This window comes from Corvus cornix, chromosome 2, assembly GCF_000738735.6.
Source record: "Corvus cornix cornix isolate S_Up_H32 chromosome 2, ASM73873v5, whole genome shotgun sequence".
NCBI classification, from domain to species: domain Eukaryota; kingdom Metazoa; phylum Chordata; class Aves; order Passeriformes; family Corvidae; genus Corvus; species Corvus cornix.
The window spans coordinates 98,412,247-98,433,196 of record NC_046333.1 but is presented as its reverse complement, the minus strand read 5'-3'; the positions used below and the strand labels follow the sequence as shown (position 1 = coordinate 98,433,196).

Below are 20,950 nucleotides of genomic sequence, written 5' to 3'. Positions count from 1 at the left end.
AAGTTCAAGGGCACTGGATTTTAAATTTGTAAAGGTTATGTAAATTTCTTTGAATACACTACAAAGAACGGTTACACATAACTCAAAATTGTAGTTGAGGGGATAATTGAATCTTCTCACCTACAGGATATTCTTCCGCTGTGCACAGGCTGTATGCATGTTCCAGTGTAGTGAATTATTTTAATTGCTTTTGACAAATTAAGATGCACTCTTTCATTGAGTCAGTCAGCTACAGCAGATTGGCTGAAAATGACAGACGACATGATAATGATAGCTAAGAAATTAGGCATACGAGAAAGGTTCTTTAAAACATACCCTGTAACTACTTTGTGTCACAGCAGCCTTTCTTGTCAACGTGAGCTTTATTAATCAACACAGACACAGGGAAACATCCTTAATAAATGAAAAGTGTGGAAGCTACCTGTTCCTTCGGAGCTCTATAGGACTGTTAAGAGGCAAAGAAGAATCAAACCTATATTTTCCATTTTAAATGAGAGCAGATGTACTGTTTTCAACAGTTAAGTATGGTTAGGAGTCAACTGAAAGCTCAACAGATTCTTTGCTTACTGCTTCTTCCTTGTTCTACCTAAATTTGTCTGGAAATGCTAACTGAAATCTAGAGGCATTCTGAAATTCTTGCGTGTTAAAGCATTCTCTGTTCTTGTTATGAGCTGACAAGAGGAATTTCAGATGCATTGATCCACGGGGCTCTTTCAGACAAGATGGAGTAAGGTCATAAAAGGAGAGGAAAGAACACAGATCCTGTGCAAGCTGCTTAACATTACAAGAGAGAACAGAAAGAATACGACTATCTATTTGACCTTCCACTGCTCTTTGTCTCCTCATCTCTGGTGATACATATTAAAATAATTTTTACATATGTAATATGTTGTGGTGGTTTGACCCCAGCCAAGAGCCAAGCCCCACACAGCCACTTGCTCACTCCCTCACCAGCAGGATCAGGGAGAGAAGAGGAAAAGTAAAAGCTGGAAAACTCATGGGTTGAGATAATGAAAGTTTAATAGGGGGAAAAAAGTCCATGTACGCAAGCAAAGCAAAACAAGGGATTAACTCACTGCTTCCCATGGCAAAGCAGATGTCCAGCCACCTCCAGGAGAGCAGGGCCCCATCATGCTCAATAGCTCAATAGCTATTTGAGAAGACAAATATCATCACTAGAAACATCCTTCCTTTCCCCCTTCTTCCCTCACTTTATATCCTGAGCATGATGTCATATGGGATGGAATATCACTGTGGTCATTTGGGGTCACCTGTCCCAGCTGTGTCCCTCCCTCCCTCAGTCTCCTCACCAGCCAGGCCATACAAAAAGCAGAAAAGGCCTTGGCTTTGTGTAATCCCTGCTCAGCAATAACAAAAACATCTCTGTGCTGTCAACCCTGTGTTCAGCACAGATCTCAATACTGGACAGCATGAAGAAAACCAACTCCACCCCAGCCGAAACCACCACATATATACACATATATTTTCTTTCTAGCATCAAGAAGTTATTAGGGGATGAATATTTATTGATGTAAGACTTTCAAGAAGCTCAAGTGAATTGGTTTTTTGAACAGAATGAATCAAACATTCTCTAGTTGTGTATGTAGGAAAATGTAAGTTTAATCTAACAGACAAAATAATTTCTAGGGTAAATATGTAAAAGCTGATGCTGGAACAATTATATCACTTTTTGTTAATAAGAAACTTAACCACAGAAAGAGCATACCAATGGCAGTGAATTTCCCTTCAGATGAGTTTGGAGAGAAGACTGTGTGAGAAAGAGGTAAGATGTTAAATCCTGCAGCTTGCTTGGCTGCAACAAAACCAGAAAGCAGAGCATAATCATTTAATCATTTAGCAGGTCAAATTACAAGCAGGCCTGATTGGTTATGGACCAGACAGAGGAGTCTTGTTAAATCTTTCCAGGGTAGTGAGGTAGGTGACACAGCACCCATGGACTGCTTAACCACAACAAAACCTCTTAGTATTAAAGCATTGAATCACTTGTGGTGTGTTTCATGGGAAGGCTGAGAATTGTCCTGCTGCTCAGTGATTCGGAATGCTAATGGATTCCTGGAAACTGATTTCCAGTGCAGGCCTGCTACCAGCCTGATGAAAAGTTGCTCTGAAATTTAGTTGCTGCACAGCTGTGGAAGGATGAATATACTGGGCTGTATGTGTAATACTTATCACATAACAAACTGACGTGCTGAGTCACAGAAGCCTGTTATAAATCACATTTATCAGGCACTTCTGCCCTGACTGCCTTTGCCCTGTAATTCCTTTCCACAGTCTGTTCAATCATGGAATACCAGGTTGGAAGGGAATTCCAGAATCATCTGGTCTAACCTTTCTTAACAAAAAACATGGTCTAGAAAAATTCACCCAGCACCCTGTTTATTTTAAGTTGCTTAAGCTCTTTTATAAATTTCAGTGAGTAAATCTTTTGCATAAATGGTTTACAAAGAAACAAGTTTTCTACATTAATTGTGGGATATATTGAATTGTGGAGTAAACAATGTGGATGTTTTGATGCAGATTTGAATGACTTAAAAAAAATTATCTGTGTCAAGGAAATAATCCAGCCATCCTTATAATATTCTAAAAAATCTGAGGGATAGTTTTTGTTAGTACCTTTACTCAAACCCACCATATTTTCACTTTGTATTTGTCTTACATGTCAAGCAAAGTAACGGTCTCAGAGCCCAGTTGGTCTCATGACCAAATGGGAGAAAAGGACATGGACCATGACTTTCCCTGTACGGGGAGAAGAACAAAGAGCCAGCAACAATGTATTCAAGCTAGGAATAAATCCAGAACCTTTCTGCCTGGCCATGTGCCCACAGCTTCCACCCCAGCAAGGCTTCAAGACTTCTCAAGAATCCAGTTGTAGGAAAAGTAGGAACATTTGCTGCTCTGGCTGCTAACAAAAATCTGGTGTCAATACCTTTCTTTGATCCTGCAGTTCATTAATCATAATTTTCTTCTGTAGAGAACAAAAAAACCCTCAAAACTGTGCAAACTAGAATATTTTTTTTCCTATTCTGGATCATTTTGTTAAATCTTTACTAAAGAGTAATCAAAGACTATTTAGAAGGCTGTAGAAACCAGATTGCAGTTCTGGTGTGTTACACATTTTATTAATACTAGTGGTAAACAATTAACAACACAAGTGTTTTAATCAACAAAAAGAAAGCAGGTGCTACAGGAAAGATTGACTTCTCAGTGAGAAGTGACTTGCACAAAATCACTCAGTCACTTTGCTGTTGCATCCAATCATAAACATAGGAATCGTATAGGAAAACCACCAGGAGCAGAAGGCACCTACCTGAATTTCCAGTCAATGTATTATGCTAGTCTTTCTCTCAGCATCATAGTTTCTTATAAAAAGCAGGAAAGTGTTCCTCAATTGAAATTTTATCTTGTCTCTTTTAAGTCAACAGCAAAATTTTCATTCACTTAAGCAATGCAAATATCAGGCTTGATTGTCCTAAGTAAATTAGCTATAAGCACTAGAGTAGCACAATCTGACCTTCACATGTAAAGTGCATATATATGAACTTTCCACAGATAAATTAATTGGAAAAATGATTAAGAGGAAAAATGGACTTAGCATACTTACATCACCCCTGCATTATGCTAATACTTTTTGCCACAGCAACATCAATCTGATGAGTCATTAACACACTCTATCTCTGAAGTGATGTACAGTAGCACTGATGATATGTTAGTTTAAATCATTGTCAAAATGGTACTACTGTAATGCTGCTACATTCATGATTTGATCTAATGTATTGCTGGAGAAGCACCATGCTGATTACATGCCAATGTAATACATTATTTTCCTGTCACTGTGTGGATACCTGAGGATATTATGTAGAATAATCCATGGAAAAGGAAGGAAGGCAATCTGACTGAAAAAATCTCTTAGAGAAGAACTTCTTTAAGTATTCATTAAAATGGTGTCTTCTTATTTAGCCACAGAGCATTTAAGGAAAATAATTTTGCCATAATCAAGGATAGAGACATATATGTTTTCTAAATTCTTTTTGCAAATAAGACAGTAAGAAATTAAAGAGTGATGCTGATTTATATTTTTATTTTTCTACAAAGCAGACCAAAAAAAGAATTAAAAGCACATGAGCTAGATTAGTGGAAACTGAGGTAGTTAACGAGTGACCCCAAAGACACCTTACACATTGGCTCTTTGGACAATACAAAGCACATGGCCTTGGCGTGCAGGTGGATAGCTAAGGGCTGTCAAGAGACATTTCTCCTTACCCCTAACCTGGTTAACTCAAACAATTTCTCTCTTCCGGACTTTTCAATGAAGCAAAACAGCAATATGTTGAGGTGCTTCAGATTCATACGTAAGCATGTGGGAGGAGGATTAACAAAGGTCTCTGACTCTGTTTGGAGCAAGCTGTTTGGAGACACTTTGAATTCCTACAGGGGATGCTGACCCAAGAAAGCCCTAAAGCTTTGGTATTTTCCTTTCCTCCCAGGAGACCAAGGACTTCATATTTTTTGACAAGGAAAGTCTAGAGACTTGAATGACCTTTCTTGAGAGGATATCCACACAAGTTTCTAATTCAGGCAAGAAAAACTCCCTGGAGCTCCAAACTTTGGGCGTTCTGAAATTCCTGACTTCTCACATCTGTATTTTTATAAGCAATTATCTGTCATGAATCACTTTTTTAATACCTTTTTGCAATACTTTTGCCATCACTGCCTGTCAAAAAATGTTAAGAAAAAAAAATCCTCTTTTTAGATGTCCCTTCCCCAGATGAGTTCCCTGTGCATGTTCAATGTGCAAAAATCATTAAAAAGTCTATGACTTACTGCTGACACAGTCGTCTCTAGTAGTCTCTGCCTTAAAATTCAATGTGCTTGCTTCTATCCTGCTGTAAGGGTCAATACCAAAATAGTAATAAGAAAATCAAAAGTAGGTATGTTTGCATTTCCTGGTACAGCTCATCAGGAACTAGTCACAACCTCAAGAGCTGCTCAAGCTCTGGGAGGCCACAAGGTCAGACTTCATGGCAAGCTGAACTATTCAAAGCTAGTGACTTATATTCCCCATTTTTATGCTAAAAAAAAAAAAATTAAATCCAAATATGAGTCACTCTGTAGAACAAAGTGTTTGAGAGAGAAGAGAAGCTTTTTTCTCTTTCCAGGCCTATTCCTGCTTTAGTATGTTTGGGTTTCTGCTTCCTGCAACAGTTTTCAATAGTCTCATGCCTTTACTGAAGCCTTTCTTTTATAGCAATATGTCACTGTAGAGAATTTCATTTTAAAATATCATGAGAGCCTAAAGCTTCCATTCCTACTGCTATGGTCACTGCTACAATGACCTGTGACCCCAGTTAAAGCTATTTCAGACTTTCTTGTTCCCTTGTAGCCAGAACAGATGTTAAGGCAGTAGAGCATTGTTTGTGATACCTTTTAACTTATTTCTTAAACACCTGTTTTTCAATCAGACCAAGAAGTATCTTTCTCTTCCATGGGGAAGTTGAGGTGGCTGTCTCTTAGAGTGATTGTGGAACTTATAGGAAGCGACACTAGAGATTCAGGATGTGGGAATATTTCTATTTAGCAAGTAATCATCAATCATCTTCTGCTGTGCTGGTGGAAGTGACATATTCTGTATGAGATGGGAAATTAATGTCTTCATCATTTTCATATTGAACATTTTCAGGAACTTCCACAAAATTAGCAATGTTAGTCCCTAGTTACTGGCCAGATTTGGGGTAGATAATTATGCCTTTCTAACACAAAATTAATTCTTATGTTTCATCTATGTACTTTTACTTGCTGATCTGCTTAGTGCTCTTGTAGTTGGCTGGGTGATTATTGTGTTCCCTGAAAAAATGGCCACCTGACAGCAGCAAAAAAATGATACTTAATGTAATTCCACAAAGGTTTTACTTAAATTCTTTCTACTTCTGAGACTTGCCTGAGATTATCTCAAACATAGAGTTCAGCCTAAAGACCATTCTAAAACCAAGAATATTTTGCTTCAAACACTCTTGGCTCTTACATTTCTACAGTACGGCTCCAATACATTTCCCAGTTTATCTAATAGAAGACTGAAACCAATCAAAAAAATCCCTTAGAAAAAATGTAAATAATTGGCACAAGTAATAGTAAAATTTGCTACATGCTAGGTTCACCGGGAATGTCTATGAAAAATTGCCTGACAAATATATTATTGTATTAATCTGTACATATTCCTGAAATATGACTTCTGCTGTTTGAGAAAAAGGATAAGGAAGAAGCAGGGGGTTTATACCCTTGGTATCTCCTGCCTAATATGCTGTCACAAATTTGACTGCTTGAGTTAGTGGTACACATGTCAGTGGGGATCCCAACCCAAAGTTTATTTGATGTCTCTGCAATTCCTGCTGCTCACACAGGATGCAGTGACTAGAATAAAGACTCACAAAAAACAGTCTGCTGTGGATTAGCTATAAATATAGAACTGTTGTTACCTGTGTATAACTTTCTTTATAACAAAACCGAGCAAACAGCTTGACAGTCTAGCAACAGTGCAATAGGTTATTACACAGAAATCCACGTGTCCTGGGTTCCTTACTAAAACAAAGCTATTCATTCCTTCTAAAGCCGAACAAGGAATTTATTAGTGGAAAATAAATACTTTAAAACTTCTCTCCCTATGGAAAATCTCTGTCTCTCACACATTCACTGTGGAGTTTTTCCCCAGAGTAATCAATACCTTGGTCTTCTTTCCCACTGCGAAGGAGTAGATGTATCTTCTTACTTCGAAACTGAGTGTAACACAAAGCTTCTGTGTGCACAGTCCTTAGAAGTTCCATCTAAAACAAGAAGGCAAACAAGAAAATGATGAGAGTTACATCCAACCACAAATCTTTCCGATAGATGAGATCTGTGCAAAAAGCATGCTCTGAATGAAAAAAAAAAAAAGAAAAAGTGAGATGTCTTGCATTATATAGGAAGAACTATTCAAGGTTTCTCTAGCCAGATATTAATTCCATTCTTTACCAACTGCTGATAGTGGTTGCCTAAGGAAGAATTTAAGACCAGGACAAGTATACAGGGATATTTATCAAGTGTGTTCTCCATAATTTGAGAGTCTGTGAGTTAGTTTTGCATTTTTGTAATTCAGGCTTAAAAAGAATTCAATGACATGTTCCTAGCCCTGAAGGGAAAAGGGAGAGTATTTCTAATGAATACTTATCAGAAAAAAAATAAATTAAAAAGAAGAAGAAAAATACCCCCCAAACATCCCCACCTGCTCCCTAAAAAATCCTAGGCAACCAAACCAACCAACACCCAACAACCAAACACCCAAGATTACATAACAGAAAGGAAAGATGTCAGGGTCAGAGTAAACCTAAATATTGTCACTTTTTTATAAAATAAGAGAGGAGTGAGGGGAGGGATATTTTGCATCCGGATGCTTCTTAATCCTCCACAGATTCCATTTTTAGGTAAGAGTGCTTGCTACGTACAGCACCATTTTTGACAGTAGGGGAAACAGCATTCATCATTTGCTGCTTCCCTAATCCAACAGGCAGAATTAAGGAGTTGCAATAACTGGATAAACTGAAACAGTACACCTCAAGAACACCAAGAAGTAGCACTGATTTAGTTTTGTAAAAAAAAAGACACTTCCTTCCATTGTTATGAACATAATGATAGTAATTTTACTCTTCCGTTATTTTCTCCATGTATGGAATATGACTCAAACTTTTAAGTCTAGGTGAAAGAAGGAGTATTTTTAAATTGCCAGTGGATGTGACCCACCTTTTTTTCCTGAAGCTGGATTTCTGGAGCAGGAATCTACAGGAAGCATATTAGTCAAAGCAATATTCTACTGTTATGAAAGGAAGAGCCAAACCTAAATGCTTTCTCCAAGAAAACAAATAAAATTATACCCACAACAGGAAAACATCTAATATGTCTGGTTTTATGTAAAGATTTTCTTGCCAGGTTTACTTCCTCCAGGAGACAACAAAATAATTGCTGCACATCAGCTTTCTAGTGCTGCTCAAACACAAGTATCCCTGCAGCCTGCTACTGTATGTACAAATTATTTTGTAAATATTTAATGTATTTCTAATCATTAAAAAATCATAATTAATCAAGGAGAAGGTTTTTTGGATCAAATTGAGAGTAATTTAGAAAAGGTATTTTTTTAACATTCCGGTTCTTTAAAAATACTTATTTTATTGTATTCCAATCAGTATATGCAAATGTTTGCTTTAATTAAAGTAGCACTTATCTATTTACTTAAATTTTTGCAGTGGTTGCTGCTTTAAATCTGCCCTTCCATACAGAGCACCAAGGGCATTTCAAGTTTATTGAATGAACAGGCATTACAGGCTGATTTCCATACAGTGTTTTTACCCTTGTGAGGGAAGACATTACTTAAATTAAATGATGCCAATGTCAATACCATGTCATGGACCTTACATTTGTGTCAATGAATAATAATGTTTGGTGCAGGGTGGAAAATCTTCAGCGTTGTTTCTAGTCACTACAATTATTACCTAAAAAAAAATAATGGTCAAGTTCTGCTCAATCGAATTTTATGGCTATCCTCGCTTGCCCTGTGGCTGCCGCGCTGCCTCTGAAACGTCGGGGTACTCCAGGCAGGCATTCCGAAAGCTTGGTGTGCAGAGACATCTAGCGGCACAAGGATTGCAAACCTAAGGACAGGCTGATTATTCCAGAGCCTGTGACTCCTTCAGGAGACCCAGAGAGGGGCGACCAAGGAAAAGAATGTGAATTCCTCCTGCTTTCAGGGACTCTAAGGAAGATCAGGAGCCACTTGTACTGTTAGCTTCAGACGCCCTTTCACCAAACGACCCTTGTTAAGAAGGTAACAGGGAAGAACCTTGCTAACATTTAAACCTGTCATGTTGCTCTAATTTCTTGTATCAGTGAACAAGTCAACACGTGGCACTGCTGAATCTGCAATCCAGGACTGCTGCTATTTATTCTAATGACAAGTGTCTGCTTTTCATTACTTTATGTCCTTTTCTACACAGGTTCATATCATCAAAATAACTGAACAAATTCCCTTAATTAGTTTTAAAATATGACTAACTTTAGTCATGTTTTGGTTTTTTTCTTTTCTTTTGGAGAGAAACATTGACTGTGAAATGACTTCTAAGTAGGCAAAGTTTGTTTATGCCTCTCTGTTTGAATATATGTGTTACTAAACAATTGCACTACATGAAGCATAAAGGGGTGATTAATTTATCCTTAGTTTGTGAAGGTAGAAACAGCTGAGAATTTGCTCCTTTGAACTAGACTTTTAGGATAGTTCTGACTCCCTCAAAGGCAGTACTTGATTTTATTGTAGGTAATTTTTTATGCTGAAAGAACAGAACTGTCATTTCTGGACAGCAGTGGTTACACATTTTCTACATCTGATTGTAGCTTACTGCAAACAAACCTCACTGACATAAGGTGTCTCTCTGACTTTAGTGATAACCTCGTTTTAAATTAATATGGAACATACCCTGGGGCGTCAAATTATGCTAAGCCTTTTGACTGTAGGGAATAATAGGAACAAAAAAGGAAAAAATAGACATAATATATGTTCATGTGAGCATATCAAATATTTCGACTGATTTGAAAAAAAGTGTTCAACAATGAAATATTTATTATGAGCACACAGAGAAAGTGAAAAAGAGAGAGAACACAGTTATGTTATGACCAGTTCCTTTATGTGCACCAAATAATTTAGGCTACATCAAAAGATAAGCAGATACTACTAAAGATATGATTTTGAAAGCCCATTTATATTATTAACACACTTTCCTTCTGCCATGCAAAATTTTCTGTAATCATAAAAGTTTTGCAATGTTAGAATGTAAAATTATAGGAAACAAAAGCAATGTAAATGGAGATAAGAGCCTGCACAATCTGTACTGATTTCTTGTAAATTTATTGAGATTATTTTACTGAATTAAGAAAATCCAAACAATAGTTTGGGGTGGGGTTTTTTTTTGATTTTCCAATTGCAAAAAATATAGTCACCATTGTCCTGTAAAGGTTAGTTCTCATATTACACAGCAAAAGGCTCCCAATCAGATTATTTCTATTGCCTCTGATTTTCACATTTTCAAAATGATGATGTTTTCTGGGAAGATACATCAGAAATTATCTTCAAAATTTGAATTATGAAGACCAGTCATTGATAAATCTACAATTCATAAAAATCCATAGCATCTTCAACTTCCAATATTGCACTTTTTCTGTAATATTCCTGTGTTGGTTTTGCATGGCCTGGTTTTTGGTAGCAGGGGCCACAGAGGTGGCTTCTGTGAGGAAGCTTCTGGAAGTTTCCACCATGTCCAGCAGAGCCAATCTCTGATGGCTCTGAAAGATGGACATGCTGCTGGCCAAAACTGGGCCAATGAGAGAGGTTGGTAATGCCTCTGTGATGACATATTTAAGAAGAAAATCAAAATAAAGTGTGTGCAGTTTTTTCTAGTCAGAGAAGAGGAGGTGAGAACGTGTGAGGGAAAAAACAACATGGTGACACCAAGGTCAGTGAAAAAGGAGGGGCAGGAGGTGCTCCAGCCACCGGCGCTGAGGTTCCTTTGCAGGCTGTGGTGAAGACCATGGGGCAGCAGCTGTCCTCCTGCAGCCCATGGGTCCATGGGGGATGCAGAGATCCACCCGCAGCCCATCGGGGAGGTGCTCATGCTGGAGTGGGTGGGTGCCTGGAGGAGGCTGTGATCCAGTGGGAGACCCGGTGGAGACAGAGGGCCCTTGCTTCCAGTCTGGAGCAGCCTGTCCTTGGAGGGCTGCACACCATGGAAGAGAGACCCATGGCACAGCAGTTTTGGGAGGGCTGTGGGCCCGTGGGGGGGGTTCACGCTGCAGCAGGTGCGGTGTGGCTGCTGCTCCTGAGAGTGGACCCACGCCGGGGAAGTTCACGGAGAACTGTCTCCTGTGGGAGGGACCCACGGCCCCACAGGGGAAGACTCCTCTCCCTGAGTTATGGAAGAAAACCTCAGGTAATGAACTGACCAAAATCCCCAGCCCCGATCCCCCTGTGCTGTCTGTCAGTGGGAAGGAGGGAGGGGTTGGGCAAAAAAGGTATTCTTTAAGGACTTATTTTTACATTTCATTATCCTGCTCTGATTTTGTTAGCACTAAACTCACTTTGTGTCTTTAAGATGAGCTTGTTTTGCCCTTGGAGTGTTTTCTCCCAGTCCTCATCTCAACTCCTGAGCCCTTCATCAACTTCTTTTTCTCTCCTCCGCCCAGCTGTGGCAGGGGAGGGTAAGTGAGCAGCTTATGGGTGCCTGCCATTTGGCCAGTTTCAAACCATGACAATTCCTAATAATTCTTTCTTGCATCTGGTTGTGAAAAAATTTCATCCTCTAATTTTAATACAATATTAAATGCTCCAGAGCTCCATCTTTCATATTAAACAGCCATTTTTCGCCTTGATAATTCATTATATACCTGGCATCAACAGGCAAATATTTTATTCACATGCAGAAGAAATCTCTGACAGCTGATTATGCTGTCATATTTTCCCCTGTAACTCAACTTATCAAAACATTAGCCAGCATTCTTGTGAATCACCATGGTAATAGTCACCAGATGTAGTATATGCAATGAACTAATTTTGGATAATAAACTAGAAGCTACTTCAGGGGAATTAGGATTGTGAAGGACTGCTGTTTCACACATACCGTGATTAGTCTATATGAAAAAAGTAGATAATGGCCAAGAAATCAAACAAATATGATATGCATATGAATGGTATGATATGATATATGAATATGAAGTTCAAATGAATTTGATCAAGATCTGTACCTCAGGTAGTTTAACAAATTATTTAACTACATTCATTGTCTTCAACATATATTCAATTGAGCAGAGTGCTCCAATCAGTATTATATAAAAACAGATTCTCTTCTGATGCTTGGAGCTGAGCATCACCACTGTTGTCCATGTTACTGGGAAGAGAATATGATACAAAACACTGAATATTTGATTTTTGCTTAAGTAACATTTGTATTTGTACAGCGATGGAAATATTTAACAGTCATTTGCACTACCATGTGACTGAGTAACTGAGACCAGATGCAATACTCAGATAATGGACAGGTGTTGGGTGAAACTCAGCTCTGTTGCAGGAAAACTAGCAAGTTGTAACCAAGAGTTCTTCCTCCATATTTGAGAGAAGAAAAGCAGTGATTTATTCTAGCTGTTCTATTATGTACAAATATTTACGAGATCACTACGGCCCTGGCTGCAACAAGTTCTGCAGTGTCCATCCTATCCCATTCCTCTCCCTTCCCCTTCTGGGACTGGGGAGTGAGGTCAGGATCACTTCTGCTTCTAGGTGGCAGTGACTTTGGATAAGGTTTGGGATCAGCCTTTATGGGTCTCCTCCTCCCATGAGGGCTGTGCTGGAGCTCAGCCCCTTAGCCCTGGCCATTGCCTGGCCTGTGCTGCAGGGATACCCTTTGTTGATCCTTGCCTTCCTGACTTATCAGACATTGCTTGGATAGTCATCCTGTGGCAGCTCTGGTGGGACCTGCTCTTCTGTCCTTGATAAGGGCTGCAGGATTATATTCCACATCAGGACTCTGCAACACCCCATGCAAAGCGCATAAATGTGTATGTCCCTGTGAGAGAGTGAAAGAAGGTGACACAGAAATGTTGCTTATAGCACTACTCTTTACCTGTACTGAACAGACCTGAGCCAGTGGGAGGAATTGTGGTAATTTCTGTCAGCAGCTGCTGGGTAAAGAGGAAAATTACTTGTTTCCGGTCTCTGCAGAAGCCTATGGGCAAATGGCTAACTAGTCATAAATGGAAAAACCATGAATGGAAATTTTCAAAACTTCCAAAATTCCTGTTTTGAATTTTTTTACAAGCTTTTTTCTCTATTAAGGAGCAATAATTTAAAATTATTTCCTTCCCATGGAGCAAATTTCTGCACAGCTTTACTCTTTACCTAATCTTTACCAAAAAAAAAGCCCAGATATTCTGAAATTCAAGCCCAGACCTCTGAATAAGGTCTCCATAGCTCTTTGCTGTTTGATTAAATGAATCATGGCTCTTGCTTCAGTGTGAAGTATGAATAATGTATATTCATTTCCTAAAATCATCAGTTATGTAAAATAACTTGAGGGTGTGGATAGTGTGGGGGAAGCGTATCCCAAGACACTCAGCACTGGCCTGGTTTTACTCTGACTGAAGTTAGTGAGAATTTTCCAGAGTTTAACAAGAGCATCAGTAAGTTAATACAGCTTCCTTTAAAAAGTCTTTTCCTTAGTACTTCTAAGCCGCTTTGAAAGCCTGAAATGAAAAAACCCTTTAGAAGAGCAAAACTGCTGTATTATCATTATATTGAGACTGCTTTACTTAAAAAAAAAAAACTAAACGAAACTGTTTAAAAGAAACCCTGTTTTCAATGACTTGGAAGAGTTAGGGCTTCCTGAGAAGAGTGGTGTAAGTAAAGTTTAATTAAAAACTCATAGGTTAATATTTCTGTGTTTAGAGAAAATGGGGTTATACAAATCACCCTTTATTTTGCATACAGGAAAAACCTTTTAATCTGATATAATCTTCTGAACATAAATACTGCTCTTTTTAAATTTACATCAGCAATAACAATATTTTTTTTTCTATGAGAATCTCAACAGTGGCACAAAAAGAATTAGAATAAATGTCATGCTGTAATTTCAGAGGTGATCAAAAAGTTAATATTAATACATAATGCTGAAACCACTATTTGGATTTCTGAATAACGTCTGAAGAAAGCACAAGGAAATATTTCTTTCATTTGTAATAAGCCTTAGCAATGGTATTTAAAAAAATCTAGGAAGATGGTTGAAGTTCAAAAGAAATTAAAGTCTGAGGTTTGAGGTACTGCAGGTTAACATGATTGGATAATGAAACTCTCTTAAATGTAAGAAAAGTATTAATCTGAGCTGCATTTTCTTGGCTTTTTCCCAAGTTTTAGCCATTTCCCATAATAGTATTTCCAAGCTACATTAAACTCTGCTGTTAAATTTGTGTTTTCTAATATGATAGCCAGCAACCTTAGGGCTGGATGGGAAGGAGAAAATTGCATAGTTCCCGGGCTGCTCCCTTGTATGTGAAAGGGAACTATTTTAGAGGGCTGGTGGGTGTACTCCTCTCTTAAAACACTTTCATTTGGACAACCTTAATTTCACTCAAATACCATAAGCAGTACTTATACACAGTTTATATGAACACATAGTTTATTCATGAACTAACTGCCATAATAGATAGCTTAGACTAGCATGCCACAAAGTTCAACATGAGTATGCTCATTGCTTTTAGTGCAGGCACCTGATGAGAGTCACTGAAGGCCAAAGAGGTCATGAAGTTGTCGATGTCTGTAGTTCCACAGTATAGACACATCATCAGAATTGCTGAGTTGCTGTCCTTCAACTCTTTTACTCAGGATTTAATATATGTCAAAAATGGCAATTTTTTCTCTCAAATCCCGGTGTTACTAATACCAGTTTACCAATTTCATTTGTGTCACTCAGTTGGTTTTGGGTTTTTTTTATCTTGAATGTCTTTAATTTATGAACAGTCAGTATTACAGCTTATTATTTTTATAGAATCCAGATCATTTGCAATTAAGGCACCTACATCTGTGCAGATTCCCATGAAGTGGAGACAGTGTCAGGAGAGGAACACAAGTTTTTAAAACCAAAGTCACTTATTAAGTAGGATAACTTTAATGAGGATCCCAAGAAAACTGTACAAGAGACACCACTAGGAAGAGGTGTCTTAAGCGGCTGCAGTACTTCCTCAGGAAATGAGTTCCTTCTCATGCTTGAATGACCATCACTATCTGCAGAGCATGAGAAGGTGCAAAAGCAGATAATGGGAGAGAATTACATCTTTGTTAATATTGCCCTTAAATTTTTAATTAGCAGCAGAAGAAACCTCTCTGAAGTTATCTGTCATCTCCTACCCCTCGTTTTCTTCCCTAGTAGCAGGAATGAGAGTTGCCTTCTTGCCTCCACACCAATTTTAGAAGACACTACACGTTATTTAAAATACGTCTGTCTCCTCACAGCCCTCTTCTGCCACCCACAACTATTCCAACTTGTACACTTTACTTTCCATTGTTCCCTACTAATTACTCTTACCACACTGGAAATCAGCTGACCTTCCTGCCCAGAGACATTTCATGTGGGTTGCATTTTCCCTGTGTAACTGATCAATTTTTGTAAGGCCCAAACACAGAACATAAAAGAGAAGCACTAAGGACTAGTGAATATATTTCAAAGTTATACAATAACTGATCAGAAGTAAGTAAATAAGATGTCATTCTGCTGCCAAGGGTTTTGTTCTCAGAGGGCAAGTTAAGTGTGATGAAACCCAGTAGCACAAGATCTAAAATTTATTTACTCGTAGGATGAGTACAAGGGTTAGATAGCAATTCTTATTCTATCTCATATTTGCACACACATAAGTCTGCATAGGCTGCCCACATCAGACAAGTTTTCTAGTCCAGCTGTGATTAGCATCATGGTCTCAAGGGAACAGGACATATATTCCACCTGTCTGAGATGTCCAAGCCCTGGACAGCAAAGTGAGTTTAGCCTTTGGCACTGATGAACACATCTGTGGGTGTTCTTTCCCCAGGACAAGCTGCTGTCTTCATTATTTATTGCTCTCTATCCTAAAAATTCTGCTTAAGCCACCAGAGACATAACCCAAGCCCAATCTCTTGACTTTCTCATGTCCTAAGTGTCACAACCCATTGGTAGGAGTGTGATGTATGTTATGAATTCTCATCAGGCTGAACAGAGACACCAGACGTGTGTCAGGGAGCTCTTATATTTTATTGTACAGTCACCTTAATTCTGGCAACCAGTCTATTTTTTATATTTAAGAGGTATTAGCTAACAATCCCTTAAATTCTTACAATATGCTTCCACAAGAATGGTGGCTGAAAAGCCCTTAATTTTTTACAGTACACTTCTGTAAGTTCTCAACTCCTACAACAAACTCCCAAAGGCGCTGGCTAACAAGCCACAGCGCACTTCCACGTTCTCCCCATTCCCACAACAGACTTCAGTACAAAACACAGGGTAGAATATTATGGCTGTGCTTTGCCCAAGTAAACAAGGGAGGAGAGAAAAAGACAGAAGAGGGAAAGAGAGAACAAAGACTATCACTAGTCCTTGAATCCCACGTTGGTCCTGCGACATGAATGGTCTGGAGCTGAGGCTGCGAGACCATCAAAGAGGAGAATGAAAGAGAAGAGGCCCAGTCCATTTCACTTTGTAGTTAACTTGGTGCACACCTCTTATGTAAACTGCATTTTTTATGCTGACTTGTTCATGCATGTACAGCCAGCTCTTTTTGCCCTCCTCCAGGTGAGGTGTTTTTGCAGCTTAGAGGAAGCTGAAGGGGGTTTACCCCTCACGTGCAGACAGAAGGAAGCCCAGAGGTCAAAGCTACAACCCCTCTGCAAGGCGGCAAAGAAGGGGTAGAGCTCCTCACCCAAGGGAGCTTTCCTTCTGTTGCTGGAATGAAGGCACGAAGGTGAAGAAGAAAGAGGGGGGACTCTCCGTATGTGTTCCATGCAGGTTCATTCCAGTGAAAAAACAGGGACTAAGAGCCGAATTTTTGACAGGCTCCAGCGATTTTATACTGGGTACAAAATAAGTGGGGAGAGGGATCACAGCCAATGGGCTAGGGACAAGTAGGCGGGTTGACAGCAAGGGAACCAATGCGAACAACACATAGGAGGGACTTAGGGAAGGATCCAATGGGGCATTGAGGGACAAAGAACTTTCTACAACTGATACATATTAAACAAGGGACATGAATATACATAACTTCATACATAAAAGAGGGAGGGGAAAACATTAACCAATCAGGGGAAAACCTGCAAACAGCAGAACAAAGGACTTATGGGTTCTCACCGGGTCTGCAAAGTTGCGTGCTAAACTTGGGTTGCTGACCAAGCTGGTTGTCTGAGTTCTCTTCAGGAGACAGAGTCCATTTGCACAGCCACATCCAAGGAGTGAGACCAGGCAGAGGGCTGAGTCTCAAGATGGAGCGGGAAGTCAGCTCAGAACAGCATTGCCCTGCTTTAACAAGACACTCTCTTCCAATCCCATCTGTCCAGTTGTAACAGTCAGAAATACAAAGTCCTCTACACTGCGTCAGTTGCCTTTTGATAACTAAACTATTATCTTCTGGGGCTCTGCCCTAGATGCATTACATGGACGAAAAGCTGTTAGCTGTTTATCTATGCATTTTTCTTTCCTAAACCATTAAAGGAAGGTGGACATAGTCCACCTCTTTAGGGTAAGCCTTCTCCATAATAATCATCTGTGCTTTGTTAGTGATCCCAGTCCGATAATTTAATGTGATAGAGCTGGGCAGATATAGCCAAGGTCTTATTTAAATGATGCCTTTTTATAGGCTTCACCCTATGACATTCCGTCTCTCATTAATGTAATCTCCATTTAACATATCTGTAATTTACCTTCTTCTTCTTCACACAATGAGCTACAGCTGGCAGCATGATAAGTGTCACAGGTGGTAGTTTTTGTTTCTTTTTTTTTTGAGAATAAATTTAAACAATACAGAGAGAACTTTCAGGTTTTTTCAGATTTAAGAGTGTAATGGGTACACAAGACTGAGAATAGATGTCAGTTCTTAAACAAGTAGTAGCACTGAATATTATCTCGAGGTGAAGGCTACCATCTGCAAACAGAAGAGTTAAAATATTTTTCCTCCGTTTTTCATAGAAGGTGGAATTATTTGTCCTCCTTTGAGTTCAGGGGCGTAAGAAAAGTGTCAGAAAATTAGGAGTGTCCAGTTATCCCAGTCTATTCAACATATAAAATGATAGCCCTCATCAAATACAGAAAAAGAAATTATTGAAATATCAACACTATAAAAGCAGATGACAAGCCATACCCGTGTAACTGATGTCTTGGTACAGTCCTACCCCCTGTAAAAATGAAGGAAAGTGTTAGATATCTATAATCTAGTGGGTAGGAGAATGTTAGAAGGATGGAATAAGCAACAGTCCATCCTTATGTCTATGAATTTAGAAATATTTATATCTGTGACTAGCAGTCTTCTTACCATTTTTACCACCACTACTTCTTAATCCTTGCCCCTATTCACTCAGAGTTATCTGCCTCATTTTTAATGCTTCTCATCTATCTTGCACTCATGTTTTTCAACTCTTTTTTTTCTTCTTTTTCCTCATTCCTCACCTTTAATCAGTAGAACAGCATAAAGAACAGAAGGCAGAAAAAGAAGATTCTGTTGAACTGAAGAAAGAACACACCATATCAGGGTGAAATTCAAATTCAGTGTTCTGTTCCTGAAGCCGTATACAAACAGATGTTGAGAAAACAATATGAACAGGGTAATAACACTATTCCCCAGCATTCTATGGTCACCCAAATAGTTCCAGTTCAAGATGTTACATGACCTCAATGCCTCAATGTATTTTCCTTTTAGAACCGTAGAGGTACCATCTATTCCTTAAGCAGTGTTAGCTTTTTGCCATCTTCTGCAGCGGGTTCTAAGGCTGTGTGTGAACAAATTTTCCCTTTTTTTTTTTTTTTTTGGTTTAGTTGTTTTTGCTTGGTTTTATTTAAACCTGGCATTGTATATTACTGATGTACAAAAAGAACAATTTGCCTGCTTCATGGAAGCTAGAAGAAATAATGCGGAACAGGGTTTCAGCTGATAAGATTTAGAATTTACGAAAGAATTTAGGAAAAACCGTGTAGCTGTAACCTCTAGTCCGCCGATAGCTTCTGTGTTGGTGATGAAGGTTTTTATCTTATTCCTAAGACCTCTCTTAGCATAAATACGTGTCTGTGAAAGTGAGCTGGGGTTCAACTGGCAAAATAGTTGAGGAAGGATTTTTTTGCTACTTGTACCCATACGTATTCTATTTCACATCTGTTTTAAAATTCCTTCTCATTTCAGAAGGCAGTGACTATTAATAGGCATGCATGACACAGGGGTAATCCCTTCTGAAATTAACTCTTTAAATTCACTACAGCATGAAATTACCATTTATAACAGTTAATTCACTGTTACAGTTTCATAAACTTGTTTTTAATAAACTTCTTAACAAAATTTTCAGAAATTTCTGAAATTGTAATCTAACGTTTTGCTGCTTTTTTTCATCACAACAGGCAGCTTGTTTTGCTTCATCTACAGTACAACTACTCTACTATGTACATGCAGGAGAACAGAGATTCTCTATTTCAGCACTCATAGTAGTTGAAATGTTCCCAATTCACAAGTATATCTATGTAATTGCAAATGAGTCCAAGTTATTCTGTCTTCTGGGACTCCTGGCAGTGATATCTTGAAATTCAACTAGTCTTCCTCTGACTAGCCTATAATGTTTGAGATTTAATGGTTTTTAAAAGTATCAGTTTTCAAAAGTGATCTGGTGAGTATTAGTCACGTCTATCAATTTTTTAATCAAATCTGGAAATGTATCTTTTGTGGTTGTGATATCAGACTTTTTTTGAGATGAAATATTTTTGTGAAAATTTATATTGATCTGTGAAACACTCTTACAAAACCTGCAGTGTGCATGTATCATCACAATTTTAAATGAAGGAATTCTCAAGTGTTTTTATTTAGATAGTCACTATTTAGCAGAAATGTGGCAATGAAGGCAGTTTCCCAAAAGATAAAAAAAGTAAAGATAAACACAATTTCCTCTTTTTTTTTTGTTTGCTTGTTTTCAGAATTTTACTCCAAAAAAAGAGTTATAGGAAAAAACACAAGAAAGAAACATCAGATACCAACAATGATGAAACAAAAACATGTTCATTTTTTTTTTTTCTTCTGTATGGTTTAACTTATTTTATGTAGAATTTTTTTCTCCTTTTTTAAGCATCAGACATCTTCACATGTATTCTTCATTTTGAAATCTTTACTAGCAGAGGCATCCCGCAATCTAAAGGGACGATACCACATTAAGGTTCCAATTTTGAGATTTAAGAAACCTAAATATTGTACTGAACTCAAGTGTTTATTTCAGGGAACCAGTACTAACAAATGGAAACCATTACTTTTTATTAGAAAATCCCAGAGAAAATAAATTTAATTTCAAGGTTATGACTGCAGTTTTGTTGCAATCCAAATGAATCTCATAAAAACTCCTAAGTACTACTTTCCAACAGGCATAAAAAGTATGTCATTCACAAACGTTTAATATTTTTTTTAAGTTCATAAGTTTTCAAGTATTAAAATTTATTTGAGACATGCTGCATTCATACTTCCACAGAGACTTGACTGTATTTATTTAATTCTTCCATTTCTGTTCACTTAAGACCACCTGAGAACTCTCACTCTGTATACCTTTGCAGAGACTATAAAGATATTATATTTTAAAATCTCAGTAGTGACTACAAACCGTTTATAGGACTTTGAAATTAATGATCTGAAGATAAAATTCTTAGATCCAACCATGTTAATATTTATTCATACTTTCATGCCATCATTAATGGAATGGAGCACAGTCAAACAGATACCAAGCTTCTAAGATTCAACTCATGAACAACTAACCAGAAAGTCAGACTTATTCTCATTGGAAATGAAGAAGCCTTGTGATGTCCTAATTAAAGCACTGCTGTTCCAAAGATGGTAAATAACACTGATCCAAGTAAGGATAACAGTTGCAAAGAACATCATGATCTCAAAAAGTAGTAAAAATCCACAAATAATTTCTAGTAAAACATCTCCTTCCTTCATATGACAATGCTGTACTTAGGAAACAAATGAAAGATATATATTTTTATATCCAGAAAATGTTCAAGAATTAAAATCATCTAAAATGTTGATAGGGTTTAGTTTGTTTTTTTCACATAACAAACAATAAAAGAAAGTTGGTAAGCTTACTTATGTACTGAAAACAGCATAAGGGGATTCT

The 20,950-nt window shown here is 38.0% G+C and overlaps 1 long non-coding RNA gene across 1 annotated transcript in view; it reads right to left on the bottom strand.

Moving 5' to 3' along the window:
* The window catches only part of LOC104687254, a 191,302-nt gene that overhangs the window by 21,194 nt on the left and 149,158 nt on the right, over positions 1-20,950 (bottom strand). The window contains exon 3 of the long non-coding RNA XR_005601535.1: positions 6,737-6,836. This is a non-coding gene — a long non-coding RNA (uncharacterized LOC104687254). The remainder of the gene's footprint in view (positions 1-6,736; positions 6,837-20,950) is intronic.